Genomic DNA, 19,212 nt, shown 5'->3' with positions numbered 1-19,212 from the left:
TGTCACTGTGACACATTGCACATAATTATTTACGCCTTCCGCTCCCATTCTGTTCTCTTTTTTCCGTGGACTCTCATCTACGATCCAGGGTACACAATACCACTAATGTGGGACCTGTGGCATCCAGCCTAACGTAGAAAGCAGATCCACATCTTTTGTGACCCACTGTCACATCTCCCTATTTAGGTGCACTCTCATTGGTGTCTAACCCACCCATCTGTCTACTACCATACCACACTGCCAGTGCCCGATCTCGTCCGATTTTGGAAGCTATACAGTGTTGGGCTGGGTCAGTACCTGAGGGGGAGACTCACAGGGAATACCCAGTGTAGCAGACATTTCATCGGTATGATGTGCGTTATCTGACACCATCAGCAGCATCACCACTTGTCTCTATCCTTTCTACTATACCCTTACCCCATGATTGCATACTCTGTTTATAAAATTGCTCAAGACTCTCTGAGCTCTTTATATATTGTAAATTAAATCACATTGTGCATTTGATTGGTGACCGGTGGGAAGTGGGTTATGTCTCACTACCTATCGCCGGACCTGTCCAATATTTATACATTTGACAATTGACCACATTGTGGTCTTATCAATACAGATTCTCTGTACTGGTCGGGCTGAAACGGGTGTAGAACAGTAAAGTGTCTACAGCCTTTCTTATCACATCCTGTGAGACAGGACCAGAACATTCATTTATTTTTCAATCTTTCAAATTTTCAATTTAATATGCATTTTAAATCACTTTCATTTTTTGGATCCTATGTCATTTAATGGGTAATCATGAGAAATTCTTTGTAATGTATATCTAATAAAAGTTATATTTTATTATTCTTCATGAATTATTAAAATCATTGAAACTTATTTCAATTAATTAAGAGTGCGCCCACACAAGAGCCTTCCTTTCTTCTCCCATTTTGACATATGTTCTTTCTGGCTCTGGGCGCACCACCAAACTGGACAGAGATTTGATAATTTAAATATATCTTAATTGTCCGAATCTTGGTTCACTTATTTATTTTCATTTTTCGATACCGAGACCAGTGCCGGTTCGTCCCTTTCTTTTCAGTGGGTGTCATGCCTGGGTGAACTGGCATGGAATGACCCTTATAACCCCCTTTGTTAGAAGTGAACTTGAAGTAAGCGTGCCGCTGCTCTGTCACTTACTATAGCCAGTCAGTTTGCTGCAGCCTTTGGCCAAAATTTGTTAAAACAATATTGTGAGCTGCGAGGTGGTCAAAACTGACTGGCAATAAATGTTATTCATATGAATAATACCGTAATAACAAAAACAGGTCTTAGTTACAAAATGTTAGCAGTTTTGATCAATTTTAAAAAAAAATCCAAATTAAAACAAAACACTTGAGGGTGGTTTTGCCAAAACCAAAACACAATGATGATTTAGAACGAAAACAAACAAAACAGAGTCTCTGCACACATCTACAATTCGATTTGCATATAACATGACCCTTTCCATTTCCACACTAGTGAAGACAACACATGATAGCCTACTCACATCTATTAGAATATAAAATGCTGCCACTGTCTTTTAGAGCAGGACTATCACTCCGGCACTGGCAGCAGGCCCCGCCCTATGCATATGGCGACTATACGGCAGTGTAGAGCGCAGGACTGATGAGGGCGCCGCTGAAGTCAGTGACTGTGAGTCGCCGCCCTCTGCTCACCCTGGCCACTTACAACCAGGCTCCTCTGACAAGCTCACAGAGGAGACCTGAAGCTGCCTGCTCCGCCTCCCGGGAAATTGCTTTGTCTACACAGCCCTCCCCTGATGCCAGGGAACAGGGAGAGGGGGAGACAGTGGAGCATCTAGAATATAAGGGGAGCTGGAGCTGTGACAGACACTGATGGAAGGTATGTGCAGAGGCAGCTCTCCCTGTACAATGTGTTGTGTTGTGTGTCAGCGTGCCCCTGGTTGCTGTACAATGTGTGTGTGTGTCAGTGTGCCCACCAAGTGGCTCCTCTGTGGTGTCACATGTATATGCGGCTCTTCTGTGTTGTAATGTGTATAAGCAGCTCCTCTGTGGTGTAATGTGTATAAGCGACTCCTCTCTGGTGTAATGTGTATAAGCAGCTTTACTGGGGTGTAACGTGTATAAGTGGCTCTTCTGGGGTGTGACGTGTATAAGCGGCTCTTCTGGGTTTTAATGGGTATAAGCGGCTCTTCTGGGTTTTAAAGTGTATAAGCGGCTTTTCTGGGGTGTAACGCGTGTAAGCGGCTCTTCTGAGGTGTAACGTGTATAAGCGGCTCTTCTGGGGTGTAACAGTTTAAGCGGCTCCTCTGTGGTGTAAAATGGTTAAGCGGCTCTACTGGGTTGTAACGTGTATAAGCGGCTCTACTGGGCTGTAACGTGTATAAGTGGCTCTTCTGTGGTGTAATGTGTGCAAGAGGCTCTTCTGGGATGTAACGTGTTTAAGCTAGTGATGTGCACCGGAAATTTTTTGTGTTTTGTGTTTTGGTTTTGGATTCGGTTCCGCGGCCGTGTTTTAGATTCAGACGCGTTTTGGCAAAACCTCCCTGAAATTTTTTTGTCAGATTCGGGTGTGTTTTGGATTCGGGTATTTTTTTACAAAAAACCCTCAAAAACAGCTTAAATCATAGAATTTGGGGGTCATTTTGATCCCATAGTATTATTAACCTCAATAACCATAATTTACACCCATTTTCAGTCTATTCTGAACACCTCACACCTCACAATATTATTTTTAGTCCTAAAATTTGCACCGAGGTCGCTGGATGGCTAAGCTAAGTGACACAAGTGGCTGACACAAACACCTGGCCCATCTAGGAGTGGCACTGCAGTGTCAGGCAGTATAGCACTTCAAAAAAATTGTCCCCAAACAGCACATGATGCAAAGAAAAAAAGAGGCGCACCAAGGTCGCTGTGTGACTATGCTAAGCGACACAAGTGGCCGACACAAACACCTGGCCCATCTAGGAGTGGCATTGCAGTGTCAGACAGGATGGCACTTCAAAAAAATAATCCCCAAACAGCACATGATCCAAAGAAAAAAGAGGCGCAATGAGGTAGCTGTGTGACTAAGCTAAGCGACCCAAGTGGCCGACACAAACACTTGGCCCATCTAGGAGTGGAACTGCAGTGTCAGACAGGATGGCACTTCAAAAAAATTGTCCCCAAACAGCACATGATGCAAAGAAAAAAAGAGGCGCACCAAGGTCGCTGTGTGACTAAGCTAAGCGACACAAGTGGCCGACACAAACACCTGGCCCATCTAGGAGTGGCACTGCAGTGTCAGGCAGGATGGCACTTCAAAATAATTGTCCCCAAACAGCACATGATGCAAAGAATAATGAAAGAAAAAAGAGGTGCAAGATGGAATTGTCCTATGGCTCTCCCACCCACCCTTATGTTGTTTAAACAGGACATGCACACTTTAACGAACCCATCATTTCAGCGACAGGGTCTGTCACACGACTGTGACTGAAATGACTGGTTGGTTTGGGCCCCCACCAAAAAAGAAGCAATCAATCTATCCTTGCACAAACTGGCTCTACAGAGGCAAGATGTCCACCTCATCATCATCCTCCGATTCCACACCCCTTTCACTGCGTACATCCCCCTCCTCACAGATTATTAATTCGTCCCCACTGGAATCCACCATCTCAGATCCCTGTGTACTTTCTGGAGGCAATTGCTGGTGAATGTCTCCATGGAGGAATTGATTATAATTAATTTTGATGAACATTATCTTCTCCACATTTTCTGGAAGTAACCTCGTACGCCGATTGCTGACAAGGTGAGCGGCTGCACTAAACACTCTTTCGGAGTACACACTGGAGGGAGGGCAACTTAGGTAGAATAAAGCCAGTTTGCGCAAGGGCCTCCAAATTGCCTCTTTTTCCTGCCAGTATATGTACGGACTGTCTGACGTGCCTACTTGGATGCGGTCACTCATATAATCCTCCACCATTCTTTCAATGGTGACAGAATCATATTCAGTGACAGTAGACGACATGTCAGTAATCGTTGCCAGGTCCTTCAGTCCAGACCAGATGTCAGCACTCGCTCCAGACTGCCCTGCATCACCGCCAGTGGGTGGGCTCGGAATTCTTAGCCTTTTCCTCGCACCCCCAGTTGCGGGAGAATGTGAAGGAGGAGCTGTTGACGGGTCACGTTCCGCTTGACTTGACAATTTTCTCACCAGCAGGTCTTTGAACCTCTGCAAACTTGTGTCTGCCGGAAAGAGAGATACAACGTAGGTTTTAAATCTAGGATCGAGCACGGTGGCCAAAATGTAGTGCTCTGATTTCAACAGATTGACCACCCGTGAATCCTGATTAAGCGTATTAAGGGCTCCATCCACAAGTCCCACATGCCTAGCGGAATCGCTCTGTTCAAGCTCCTCCTTCAATGTCTCCAGCTTCTTCTGCAAAAGCCTGATGAGGGGAATGACCTGGCTCAGGCTGGCAGTGTTTGAACTGACTTCACGTGTGGCAAGTTCAAAGGGTTGCAGAACCTTGCACAACGTTGAAATCATTCTCCACTGCGCTTGAGTCAGGTGCATTCCCCCTCCTTTGCCTATATCGTGGGCAGATGTATAGGCTTGAATGGCCTTTTGCTGCTCCTCCATCCTCTGAAGCATATACAGATGTGTCCACTGACATCTTTGCTTTTTTACAAATTTGGCACAACATGCAAAACACGGCTAAGCTGTTTTTCACGAGTAGCGAGTGGATGAATTTTAAAAATTTTGTTTGCCGTAATAGAATATGTACAAAGTAACATGTTAAAGAAGAAAATTAAGAAAAATCACAAGGCATGGCTAATTCTCTGAGTCTATGGCATGCAAAACCATGCCATACATGGCGGGATATAGCAAAGATGTATGTGGATACATCTGTAGAGGGTTGAATTCCACCTCTTTACCACCTCTTGCTTCAGATGATGGCAGGGCAGGTTCAGGAGTGTTTGCTGGTGCTCCAGTCTTTGGCACGCGGTGGCTGAATGCCAAAAGTGGCCCGCAATTCTTCTGGCCACTGACAGCATCTCTTGCACGCCCCTGTCGTTTTTTAAATAATTCTGCACCACCAAATTCAATGTATGTGCAAAACATGGGACGTGCTGGAATTTGCCCAGATGTAATGCACGCACAATATTGCTGGCGTTGTCCGATGTCACAAATCCCCAGGAGAGTCCAATTGGGGTAAGCCATTCTGCGATGATGTTCCTCAGTTTCCGTAAGAGGTTGTCAGCTGTGTGCCTCTTATGGAAAGCGGTGATACAAAGCGTAGCCTGCCTAGGAACGAATTGGCATTTGCGAGATGCTGCTACTGGTGCCGCCGCTGCTGTTCTTGCTGCGGGAGGCAATACATCTACCCAGTGGCCTGTCACAGTCATATAGTCCTGAGTCTGCCCTGCTCCACTTGTCCACATGTCCGTGGTTAAGTGGACATTGGGTACAACTGCATTTTTTAGGACACTGGTGACTCTTTTTCTGACATCTGTGTACATTTTCGGTATCGCCTGCCTAGAGAAATGGAACCTAGATGGTATTTGGTACCGGGGACAGAGTACCTCAAACAAGTCTCTAGTTGCCTCTAAATTAACGGTGGATACCGGAATCACGTTTCTCACCACCCAGGCTGACAAGACCTGAGTTATCCGCTTTGCAGCAGGATGACTGCTGTGATATTTCATCTTCCTCGCAAAGGACTGTTGGACAGTCAATTGCTTACTGGAAGTAGTACAAGTGGGCTTCCGACTTCCCCTATGGGATGACGATTGACTCCCAGCAGCAACAACAGCAGCGCCAGCAGCAGTAGGCGTTACACTCAAGGATGCATCGGCGGATTCCCAGGCAGGAGAGGACTCGTCAGACTTGCCAGTGACATGGCCTGCAGGACTATTGGCTTTCCTGGGTAAGGTGGAAATTGACACTGAGGGAGTTGGTGGTGTGGTTTGCAGGAGCTTGGTTACAAGAGGAAGGGATTTAGTGGTCAGTGGACTGCTTCCGCTGTCATCCAAAGTTTTTGAACTTGCCACTGACTTCTGATAAATGCGGACCAGGTGACGTATAAGGGAGGATGTTAGGTGGTTAACGTCCTTACCCCTACTTATTACAGCTTGACAAAGGCAACACACATCTTGACACCTGTTGTCCGCATTTGTGTTGAAATAATTCCACACCGAAGAGCTGATTTTTTTTGTATTTTGACCAGGCATGTCAATGGCCATATTCGTCCCACGGACAACAGGTGTCTCCCCAGGTGCCTGACTTAAACAAACCACCTCACCATCAGAATTCTCCTTGTCAATTTCCTCCCCAGCGCCATCAACACCCATATCCTCATCCTGGTGTACTTCAACAGTGACATCTTCAATTTGACTATCAGGAACTGGATTGCAGGTGCTCCTTCGAGCACTTGCAGGGGGCGTGCAAATGGTGGAAGGCGCAAGCTCTTCCCATCCAGTGTTGGGAAGGTCAGGCATCGCAACCGACACAATTGGACTCTCCTTGGGGATTTGTGATTTAGAAGAACGCAAAGTTCTTTGCTGTGCTTTTGCCAGCTTAAGTCTTTTCATTTTTCTAGTGAGAGGATGAGTGCTTCCATCCTCATGTGAATCTGAACCACTAGCCATGAACATAGGCCAGGGCCTCAGCCGTTCCTTGCCACTCCGTGTCGTAAATGGCATATTGGCAAGTTTACGCTTCTCATCAGACGCTTTCAATTTTGATTTTTGGGTCATTTTACTGAACTTTTGTTTTTTGGATTTTACATGCTCTCTACTATGACATTAGGCATCGGCCTTGGCAGATGACGTTGATGGCATTTCATCGTCTCGGCCATGACTAGTGGCAGCAGCTTCAGCACGAGGTGGAAGTGGATCTTGATCTTTCCCTATTTTAACCTCCACATTTTTGTTCTCCATTTTTTAATGTGTGGAATTATATGCCAGTATCAATAGCAATGGCCTACTACTATATATACTGTGCACAACTGAAATGCACCACAGGTATGGATGGATAGTATACTTGATGACACAGAGGTAGGTAGAGCAGTGGCCTTCCGTACCGTACTGCTATATATACTGGTGGTCACTGTCAGCAAACTGCAAAACTAAAATGCACCACAGGTATAGAATCTAGATGGATAGCATACTTGATGACACAGAGGTAGGTAGAGCAGTGGCCTTCCGTACCGTACTGCTATATATACTGGTGGTCACTGTCAGCAAACTGCAAAACTAAAATGCACCACAGGTATAGAATCTAGATGGATAGTATACTTGACGACACAGAGGTAGGTAGAGCAGTGGCCTTCCGTACCGTACTGCTATATATACTGGTGGTCACTGTCAGCAAACTGCAAAACTAAAATGCACCACAGGTATAGAATCTAGATGGATAGTATACTTGACAACACAGAGGTAGGTAGAGCAGTGGCCTTCCGTACCGTACTGCTATATATACTGGTGGTCACTGTCAGCAAACTGCAAAACTAAAATGCACCACAGGTATAGAATCTAGATGGATAGTATACTTGACGACACAGAGGTAGGTAGAGCAGTGGCCTTCCGTACCGTACTGCTATATATACTGGTGGTCACTGTCAGCAAACTGCAAAACTAAAATGCACCACAGGTATAGAATCTAGATGGATAGTATACTTGATGACACAGAGGTAGGTAGAGCAGTGGCCTTCCATACCGTACTGCTATATATACTGGTGGTCACTGTCAGCAAACTGCAAAACTAAAATGCACCACAGGTATAGAATCTAGATGATAGTATACTTGATGACACAGATGTAGGTAGAGCAGTGGCCTTCCGTACCATACTGCTATATATACTGGTGGTCACTGTCAGCAAACTGCAAAACTAAAAGACACCACAGGTATAGAATCTAGATGGATAGTATACTTGACGACACAGAGGTAGGTAGAGCAGTGGCCTTCCGTACCGTACTGCTATATATACTGGTGGTCACTGTCAGCAAACTGCAAAACTAAAATGCACCACAGGTATAGAATCTAGATGGATAGTATACTTGATGACACAGAGGTAGGTAGAGCAGTGGCCTTCTGTACCGTACTGCTGTATATACTGGTGGTCACTGTCAGTAAACTGCAAAACTAAAATGCACCACAGGTATACAATCTAGAGATGAGCGCCGGAAATTTTTCGGGTTTTGTGTTTTGGTTTTGGGTTCGGTTCCGCGGCCGTGTTTTCGGTTGGACCGCGTTTTGGCAAAACCTAACCGAATTTTTTTTGTCGGATTCGGGTGTGTTTTGGATTCGGGTGTTTTTTTCCAAAAAACCTAAAAAACAGCTTAAATCATAGAATTTGGGGGTCATTTTGATCCCAAAGTATTATTAACCTCAAAAACCATCATTTCCACTAATTTTCAGTCTATTCTGAATACCTCACACCTCACAATATTATTTTTAGTCCTAAAATTTGCACCGAGGTCGCTGGATGACTAAGCTAAGCGACCCTAGTGGCCGACACAAACACCTGGCCCATCTAGGAGTGGCACTGCAGTGTCACGCAGGATGTCCCTTCCAAAAAACCCTCCCCAAACAGCACATGACGCAAAGAAAAAAAGAGGCGCAATGAGGTAGCTGTGTAAGTAAGATAAGCGACCCTAGTGGCCGACACAAACACCGGGCCCATCTAGGAGTGGCACTGCAGTGTCACGCAGGATGGCCCTTCCAAAAAACCCTCCCCAAACAGCACATGACGCAAAGAAAAAAAGAGGCGCAATGAGGTAGCTGTGTGAGTAAGATAAGCAACCCTAGTGGCCGACACAAACACCGGGCCCATCTAGGAGTGGCACTGCAGTGTCATGCAGGATGGCCCTTCCAAAAAACCCTCCCCAAACAGCACATGACGCAAAGAAAAAAAGAGGCGCAATGAGGTAGCTGTGTGAGTAAGATAAGCGACCCTAGTGGCCGACACAAACACCGGGCCCATCTAGGAGTGTCACTGCAGTGTCACGCAGGATGTCCCTTCCAAAAAACCCTCCCCAAACAGCACATGACGCAAAGAAAAAAAGAGGCGCAATGAGGTAGCTGTGTGAGTAAGATAAGCGACCCTAGTGGCCGACACAAACACCGGGCCCATCTAGGAGTGTCACTGCAGTGTCACGCAGGATGGCCCTTCCAAAAAACCCTCCCCAAACAGCACATGACGCAAAGAAAAAAAGAGGCGCAATGAGGTAGCTGTATGAGTAAGATAAGCAACCCTAGTGGCCGACACAAACACCGGGCCCATCTAGGAGTGGCACTGCAGTGTCACGCAGGATGGCCCTTCCAAAAAACCCTCCCCAAACAGCACATGACGCAAAGAAAAAAAGAGGCGCAATGAGGTAGCTGTGTGAGTAAGATAAGCGACCCTAGTGGCCGACACAAACACCGGGCCCATCTAGGAGTGGCACTGCAGTGTCACGCAGGATGGCCCTTCCAAAAAACCCTCCCCAAACAGCACATGACGCAAAGAAAAATTAAAGAAAAAAGAGGTGCAAGATGGAATTGTCCTTGGGCCCTCCCACCCACCCTTATGTTGTATAAACAGGACATGCACACTTTAACCAACCCATCATTTCAGTGACAGGGTCTGCCACACGACTGTGACTGATATGACGGGTTGGTTTGGACCCCCACCAAAAAAGAAGCAATTAATCTCTCCTTGCACAAACTGGCTCTACAGAGGCAAGATGTCCACCTCATCATCATCCTCCGATATATCACCGTGTACATCCCCCTCCTCACAGATTATCAATTCGTCCCCACTGGAATCCACCATCTCAGCTCCCTGTGTACTTTGTGGAGGCAATTGCTGCTGGTCAATGTCTCCGCGGAGGAATTGATTATAATTCATTTTAATGAACATCATCTTCTCCACATTTTCTGGATGTAACCTCGTACGCCGATTGCTGACAAGGTGAGCGGCGGCACTAAACACTCTTTCGGAGTACACACTTGTGGGAGGGCAACTTAGGTAGAATAAAGCCAGTTTGTGCAAGGGCCTCCAAATTGCCTCTTTTTCCTGCCAGTATAAGTACGGACTGTGTGACGTGCCTACTTGGATGCGGTCACTCATATAATCCTGCACCATTCTTTCAATGTTGAGAGAATCATATGCAGTGACAGTAGACGACATGTCCGTAATCGTTGTCAGGTCCTTCAGTCCGGACCAGATGTCAGCATCAGCAGTTGCTCCAGACTGCCCTGCATCACCGCCAGCGGGTGGGCTCGGAATTCTGAGCCTTTTCCTCGCACCCCCAGTTGCGGGAGAATGTGAAGGAGGAGATGTTGACAGGTCGCGTTCCGCTTGACTTGACAATTTTGTCACCAGCAGGTCTTTCAACCCCAGCAGACTTGTGTCTGCCGGAAAGAGAGATCCAAGGTAGGCTTTAAATCTAGGATCGAGCACGGTGGCCAAAATGTAGTGCTCTGATTTCAACAGATTGACCACCCGTGAATCCTTGTTAAGCGAATTAAGGGCTCCATCCACAAGTCCCACATGCCTAGCGGAATCGCTCCGTGTTAGCTCCTCCTTCAATGTCTCCAGCTTCTTCTGCAAAATCCTGATGAGGGGAATGACCTGACTCAGGCTGGCAGTGTCTGAACTGACTTCACGTGTGGCAAGTTCAAAGGGCATCAGAACCTTGCACAACGTTGAAATCATTCTCCACTGCGCTTGAGACAGGTGCATTCCACCTCCTATATCGTGCTCAATTGTATAGGCTTGAATGGCCTTTTGCTGCTCCTCCAACCTCTGAAGCATATAGAGGGTTGAATTCCACCTCGTTACCACTTCTTGCTTCAGATGATGGCAGGGCAGGTTCAGTAGTTTTTGGTGGTGCTCCAGTCTTCTGTACGTGGTGCCTGTACGCCGAAAGTGTCCCGCAATTCTTCTGGCCACCGACAGCATCTCTTGCACGCCCCGGTCGTTTTTTAAAAAATTCTGCACCACCAAATTCAAGGTATGTGCAAAACATGGGACGAGCTGGAATTTGCCCATATTTAATGCACACACAATATTGCTGGCGTTGTCCGATGCCACAAATCCACAGGAGAGTCCAATTGGGGTAAGCCATTCCGCGATGATCTTCCTCAGTTGCCGTAAGAGGTTTTCAGCTGTGTGCGTATTCTGGAAACCGGTGATACAAAGCGTAGCCTGCCTAGGAAAGAGTTGGCGTTTGCGAGATGCTGCTACTGGTGCCGCCGCTGCTGTTCTTGCGGCGGGAGTCCATACATCTACCCAGTGGGCTGTCACAGTCATATAGTCCTGACCCTGCCCTGCTCCACTTGTCCACATGTCCGTGGTTAAGTGGACATTGGGTACAACTGCATTTTTTAGGACACTGGTGAGTCTTTTTCTGACGTCTGTGTACATTCTCGGTATCGCCTGCCTAGAGAAGTGGAACCTAGATGGTATTTGGTAACGGGGGCACACTGCCTCAATAAATTGTCTAGTTCCCTGTGAACTAACGGCGGATACCGGACGCACGTCTAACACCAACATAGTTGTCAAGGCCTCAGTTATCCGCTTTGCAGCAGGATGACTGCTGTGATATTTCATCTTCCTCGCAAAGGACTGTTGAAAAGTCAATTGCTTACTGGAAGTAGTACAAGTGGGCTTACGACTTCCCCTCTGGGATGACCATCGACTCCCAGCAGCAACAACAGCAGCGCCAGCAGCAGTAGGCGTTACACGCAAGGATGCATCGGAGGAATCCCAGGCAGGAGAGGAATCATCAGAATTGCCAGTGACATGGCCTGCAGGACTATTGGCATTCCTGGGGAAGGAGGAAAATGACACTGAGGGAGTTGGTGGGGTGGTTTGCGTGAGCTTGGTTACAAGAGGAAGGGATTTACTGGTCAGTGGACTGCTTCCGCTGTCGCCCAAAGTTTTTGAACTTGTCACTGACTTATTATGAATGCGCTGCAGGTGACGTATAAGGGAGGATGTTCCGAGGTGGTTAACGTCCTTACCCCTACTTATTACAGCTTGACAAAGGCAACACACGGCTTGACACCTGTTGTCCGCATTTCTGTTGAAATACTTCCACACCGAAGAGCTGATTTTTTTGGTATTTTCACCAGGCATGTCAGTGGCCATATTCCTCCCACGGACAACAGGTGTCTCCCCGGGTGCCTGACTTAAACAAACCACCTCACCATCAGAATCCTCCTGGTCAATTTCCTCCCCAGCGCCAGCAACACCCATATCCTCCTCATCCTGGTGTACTTCAACACTGACATCTTCAATCTGACTAACAGGAACTGGACTGCGGGTGCTCCTTCCAGCACTTGCAGGGGGCGTGCAAATGGTGGAAGGCGCATGCTCTTCACGTCCAGTTTTGGGAAGGTCAGGCATCGCAACCGACACAATTGGACTCTCCTTGTGGATTTGGGATTTCAAAGAACGCACAGTTCTTTGCGGTGCTACTGCTTTTGCCAGCTTGAGTCTTTTTATTTTTCTAGCGAGAGGCTGAGTGCTTCCATCCTCATGTGAAGCTGAACCACTAGCCATGAACATAGGCCAGGGCCTCAGCCGTTCCTTGCCACTCCGTGTGGTAAATGGCATATTGGCAAGTTTACGCTTCTCCTCCGACAATTTTATTTTAGGTTTTGGAGTCCTTTTTTTACTGATATTTGGTGTTTTGGATTTGACATGCTCTGTACTATGCCATTGGGCATCGGCCTTGGCAGACGACGTTGCTGGCATTTCATCGTCTCGGCCATGACTAGTGGCAGCAGCTTCAGCACGAGGTGGAAGTGGATCTTGATCTTTCCCTAATTTTGGAACCTCAACATTTTTGTTCTCCATATTTTAATAGGCACAACTAAAAGGCACCTCAGGTAAACAATGGAGATGGATGGATACTAGTATACAATTATGGATGGACTGCCGAGTGCCGACACAGAGGTAGCTACAGCCGTGGACTACCGTACTGTACTGTGTCTGCTGCTAATATAGACTGGATGATAATGAGATGTAGTATGTATAAAGAAGAAAGAAAAAAAAAACCACGGGTAGGTGGTATACAATTATGGATGGACTGCCGAGTGCCGACACAGAGGTAGCTACAGCCGTGGACTACCGTACTGTACTGTGTCTGCTGCTAATATAGACTGGATGATAATGAGATGTAGTACGTATAAAGAAGAAAGAAAGAAAAAACCACGGGTAGGTGGTATACAATTATGGATGGACTGCCGAGTGCCGACACAGAGGTAGCTACAGCCGTGGACTACCGTACTGTACTGTGTCTGCTGCTAATATAGACTGGATGATAATGAGATGTAGTATGTATAAAGAGGAAAGAAAAAAAAAACCACGGGTAGGTGGTATACAATTATGGATGGACTGCCGAGTGCCGACACAGAGGTAGCTACAGCCGTGGACTACCGTACTGTGTCTGCTGCTAATATAGACTGGTTGATAATGAGATGTAGTATGTATAAAGAAGAAAGAAAAAAAAAACCACGGGTAGGTGGTATACAATTATGGATGGACTGCCGAGTGCCGACACAGAGGTAGCTACAGCCGTGGACTACCGTACTGTACTGTGTCTGCTGCTAATATAGACTGGATGATAATGAGATGTAGTATGTATAAAGAAGAAAGAAAAAAAAAACCACGGGTAGGTGGTATACAATTATGGATGGACTGCCGAGTGCCGACACAGAGGTAGCTACAGCCGTGGACTACCGTACTGTGTCTGCTGCTAATATAGACTGGTTGATAATGAGATGTAGTATGTATAAAGAAGAAAGAAAAAAAAAACCACGGGTAGGTGGTATACAATTATGGATGGACTGCCGAGTGCCGACACAGAGGTAGCTACAGCCGTGGACTACCGTACTGTACTGTGTCTGCTGCTAATATAGACTGGATGATAATGAGATGTAGTATGTATAAAGAAGAAAAAAAAAAAACCACGGGTAGGTGGTATACAATTATGGATGGACTGCCGAGTGCCGACACAGAGGTAGCTACAGCCGTGGACTACCGTACTGTGTCTGCTGCTAATATAGACTGGATGATAATGAGATGTAGTATGTAATGTATAAAGAAGAAAAAAAAAAACCACGGGTAGGTGGTATACAATTATGGATGGACTGCCGAGTGCCGACACAGAGGTAGCTACAGCCGTGGACTACCGTACTGTGTCTGCTGCTAACATAGACTGGATGATAATGAGATGTAGTATGTATAAAGAAGAAAGAAAAAAAAAACCACGGGTAGGTGGTATACAATTATGGATGGACTGCCGAGTGCCGACACAGAGGTAGCTACAGCCGTGGACTACCGTACTATACTGTGTCTGCTGCTAATATAGACTGGATGATAATGAGATGTAGTATGTATAAAGAAGAAAGAAAAAAAAAACCACGGGTAGGTGGTATACAATTATGGATGGACTGCCGAGTGCCGACACAGAGGTAGCTACAGCCGTGGACTACCGTACTGTGTCTGCTGCTAATATAGACTGGTTGATAATGAGATGTAGTATGTATAAAGAAGAAAGAAAAAAAAAACCACGGGTAGGTGGTATACAAAAATGGATGGACTGCCGAGTGCCGACACAGAGGTAGCTACAGCCGTGGACTACCGTACAGTGTCTGCTGCTAATATAGACTGGATGATAATGAGATGTAGTATGTATAAAGAAGAAAGAAAAAAAAAACCACGGGTAGGTGGTATACAATTATGGATGGACTGCCGAGTGCCGACACAGAGGTAGCTACAGCCGTGGACTACCGTACTGTACTGTGTCTGCTGCTAATATAGACTGGATGATAATGAGATGTAGTATGTATAATGAAGAAAGAAAAAAAAAACCACGGGTAGGTGGTATACAATTATGGATGGACTGCCGAGTGCCGACACAGAGGTAGCTACAGCCGTGGACTACCGTACTGTACTGTGTCTGCTGCTAATATAGACTGGATGATAATGAGATGTAGTATGTATAAAGAAGAAAGAAAAAAAAAAACCACGGGTAGGTGGTATACAATTATGGATGGACTGCCGAGTGCCGACACAGAGGTAGCTACAGCCGTGGACTACCGTACTGTGTCTGCTGCTAATATAGACTGGATGATAATGAGATGTAGTATGTAATGTATAAAGAAGAAAAAAAAAAAACCACGGGTAGGTGGTATACAATTATGGATGGACTGCCGAGTGCCGACACAGAGGTAGCTACAGCCGTGGACTACCGTACTGTGTCTGCTGCTAATATAGACTGGATGATAATGAGATGTAGTATGTATAAAGAAGAAAGAAAAAAAAACCACGGGTAGGTGGTATACAATTATGGATGGACTGCCGAGTGCCGACACAGAGGTAGCTACAGCCGTGGACTACCGTACTATACTGTGTCTGCTGCTAATATAGACTGGATGATAATGAGATGTAGTATGTATAAAGAAGAAAGAAAAAAAAAACCACGGGTAGGTGGTATACAATTATGGATGGACTGCCGAGTGCCGACACAGAGGTAGCTACAGCCGTGAACTACCGTACTGTGTCTGCTGCTAGTATAGACTGGATGATAAATAATGATATAAAAAATATATATATATCACTACTGCAGCCGGACAGGTATATATTATATAATGACGGACCTGCTGGACACTGTCTGTCAGCAGAATGAGTTTTTTAATTTTTATAGAATAAAAAAACACCACACAAGTCAAACGACGAGTGTACTTTTTCAGGCAGACAAACACAATATACTATACTGGTGGTCAGTGTGGTCAGGTCACTGGTCACAGTAGTCAGTGGTCAGTCACACTGGCAGTGGCACTCTGGCAGCAAAAGTGTGCACTGTTTAATATGTACTCCTGGCTCCTGCTATAACCTATAACTGCTCCCCAGTCTCCCCCACAATTAAGCTGTGTGAGCACAGTCAGATATTATACATAGATGATGCAGCACAATGGGCTGAGCACAGATATGGTATGTGAGTGTGACTGAGTCACTGTGTATCGTTTTTTTCAGGCAGAGAACAAGAACAGAACGGATTATTAAATAATAATAAATTATAAAACTGCACTGGTGGTCAGGTCACTGGTCATCAGTCACTAGTATAACTCCTCCTAAGCTCCAGTAAGTAAATGAAGTGTCTCACTCTCACTCTCCTATCTATTTTAATTTCTAAACGGAGAGGACGCCAGCCACGTCCTCTCCCTATCAATCTCAATGCACGTGTGAAAATGGCCGCGACGCGCGGCTCCTTATATAGAATCCGAGTCTCGCGATAGAATCCGAGCCTCGCGAGAATCCGACAGCGTGATGATGACGTTCGGGCGCGCTCGGGTTAACCGAGCAAGGCGGGAAGATCCGAGTCGCTCGGACCCGTGTAAAAAAACATGAAGTTCGGGCGGGTTCGGATTCAGAGAAACCGAACCCGCTCATCTCTAATACAATCTAGATGGATAGTATACTTGATGACACAGAGGTAGGTAGAGCAGTGGCCTTCCGTACCGTACTGCTATATATACTGGTGGTCACTGTCAGCAAACTGCAAAATTAAAATGCACCACAGGTATAGAATCTAGATGGATAGTTTACTTGACGACACAGAGGTAGGTAGAGCAGTGCTCTTCTGTACCGTACTGCTATATATACTGGTGGTCACTGTCAGCAAACTGGAAAACTAAAATGCACCACAGGTATAGAATCTATATGGAAAGTATACTTGATGACACAGAGGTAGGTAGAGTAGTGGCCTTCCGTACCGTACTGCTATATATACTGGTGGTCACTGTCAGCAAACTGCAAAACTAAAATGCACCACAGGTATAGAATCTAGATGGATAGTATACTTGACGACACAGAGGTAGGTAGAGCAGTGGCCTTCCGTACCGTACTGCTATATATACTGGTGGTCACTGTCAGCAAACTGCAAAACTAAAATGCACCACAGGTATAGAATCTAGATGGATAGTATACTTGACGACACAGAGGTAGGTAGAGCAGTGGCCTTCCGTACCGTACTGCTATATATACTGGTGGTCACTGTCAGCAAACTGCAAAACTAAAAGGCACCACAGGTATAGAATCTAGATGGATAGTATACTTGATGACACAGAGGTAGGTAGAGCAGTGGCCTTCCATACCGTACTGCTATATATACTGGTGGTCACTGTCAGCAAACTGCAAAACTAAAATGCACCACAGGTATAGAATCTAGATGGATAGTATACTTGACGACACAGAGGTAGGTAGAGCAGTGGCCTTCCGTACCGTACTGCTATATATACTGGTGGTCACTGTCAGCAAACTGCAAAACTAAAATGCACCACAGGTATAGAATCTAGATGTATGGTATACTTGACGACACAGAGGTAGGTAGAGCAGTGGCCTTCCGTACTGTACTGCTATATATACTGGTGGTCACTGTCAGCAAACTGCAAAACTAAAATGCACCACAGGTATAGAATCTAGATGGATAGTATACTTGACGACACAGAGGTAGGTAGAGCAGTGGCCTTCCGTACCATACTGCTATATATACTGGTAGTCACTGTCAGCAAACTGCAAAACTAAAATGCACCACAGGTATAGAATCTAGATGGATAGTTTACTTGATGACACAGAGGTAGGTAGAGCAGTGGCCTTCCGTACCGTACTGCTATATATACTGGTGGTCACTGTCAGCAAACTGCAAAACTAAAATGCACCACAGGTATAGAATCTAGATGGATAGTATACATGACGACACAGAGGTAGGTAGAGCAGTGGCCTTCCGTACCGTACTGCTATATATACTTATGGTCACTGTCAGCAAAACTCTGCACTGTACTCCTCCTATATAATACTGCTGGTCCCCAGTCCCCACAATAAAGCAGTGTGAGCACAGATATATGCAGGACACTGAGCACAGATATGGAGCATTTTTCAGGCAGACAACATATAATACTAGTGGTCACTGGTCAGAAAAACTCTGCACTGTACTCCTCCTATATAATACTGCTGGTCCCCAGTCCCCACAATAAAGCAGTGTGAGCACAGATATATGCAGCACACTGAGCACAGATATGGAGTGTTTTTCAGGCAGACAACGTATAATACTGGTGGTCACTGGTCAGAAAAACTCTGCACTGTACTCCTCCTATATAATACTGCTGGTCCCCAGTCCCCACAATAAAGCAGTGTGAGCACAGATATATGCAGCACACTGAGCACAGATATGGAGCGTTTTTCAGGCAGAGAACGGATAAAACTGGTGGTCACTGATCAGCAAAACTCTGCACTGTACTCCTCCTATATAATACAACTGCTCCCCAGTCCGCACAATTAAGCAATAATCACAAATATTTGCATCAACATTAATAAACGGAGAGGACGCCAGCCACGTCCTCTCCCTTACATTTCCAATGCACGAGTGAAAATGGCGGCGATGCACGGCTGCTTATATAGAATCCGAATCTCGCGAGAATCCGACAGCGGGATGATGACGTTCGGGCGCGCTCGGGTTAACCGAGCCATACGGGAGAATCTGAGTATGCCTCGGACCCGTGTAAAATGGGTGAAGTTCGGGGGGGTTCGGTTTCCGAGGAACCGAACCCGCTCATCACTAGTTTAAGCAGCTCTACTGGGGTGTAACATGTATAAGGGGCTCTACTCTGGTGTAACGTGTATACTACTGTGGTGTAACGTGTATAAGCATCTCTACTGGGGTGTAACATGTATACTACTGTGGTGTAACATGTATAAGTTGCTCTTCTGTGGTGTGACGTGTATAAGCATCTCTACTGTAGTGTGACGTGCATAAGCGGCTCTACTGGGGTGTGACGTGTATACGGAGCAGAAAAGACATCCTCAATCAGAGAGGCAGCCTGGATAAGAGAAATAGGTGGAGGAAAAGGGAGAAGAAACAGCATCCCCACTTCTCCCTTTCGGATGGAACCCTAACCCACTCCTCACCTTCCGGCTTGGACTGCAGTTAACACAGCTCAGTAGCCTCAGGGAATTGGTGGCCCATGGCGCAGTGGCAGGTGACTGCATATAATGAGTCAATCTGACTCAATGTTGCTGGCTGTGGGCCCCTTCACTGCGGCGGGCCACAGTGCAGTGCACCAGCTGCACCGCTGGTAGTTCTGCCTCATGTCATTGAACACGTCCCCACCATGTGTTCCATGTTTTTATGGAGTTTCCTGATTTATTATATAAACAATATACCACATATTTTGTTGTCCC

The 19,212-nt window shown here is 46.0% G+C and overlaps 1 pseudogene; it reads left to right on the top strand.

Annotated features, from left to right (window-relative positions):
* Positions 1-219: 219 nt before the first annotated feature.
* LOC134951563 (5S ribosomal RNA) lies at positions 220-338 on the top strand (annotated as a pseudogene).
* Positions 339-19,212: the final 18,874 nt, after the last annotated feature.

This window comes from Pseudophryne corroboree, chromosome 1 (assembly GCF_028390025.1).
Source record: "Pseudophryne corroboree isolate aPseCor3 chromosome 1, aPseCor3.hap2, whole genome shotgun sequence".
NCBI lineage: Eukaryota > Metazoa > Chordata > Amphibia > Anura > Myobatrachidae > Pseudophryne > Pseudophryne corroboree.
The sequence above is the reverse complement of the archived record's forward strand: the minus strand, read 5'-3'. Positions and strand labels throughout refer to the sequence as shown.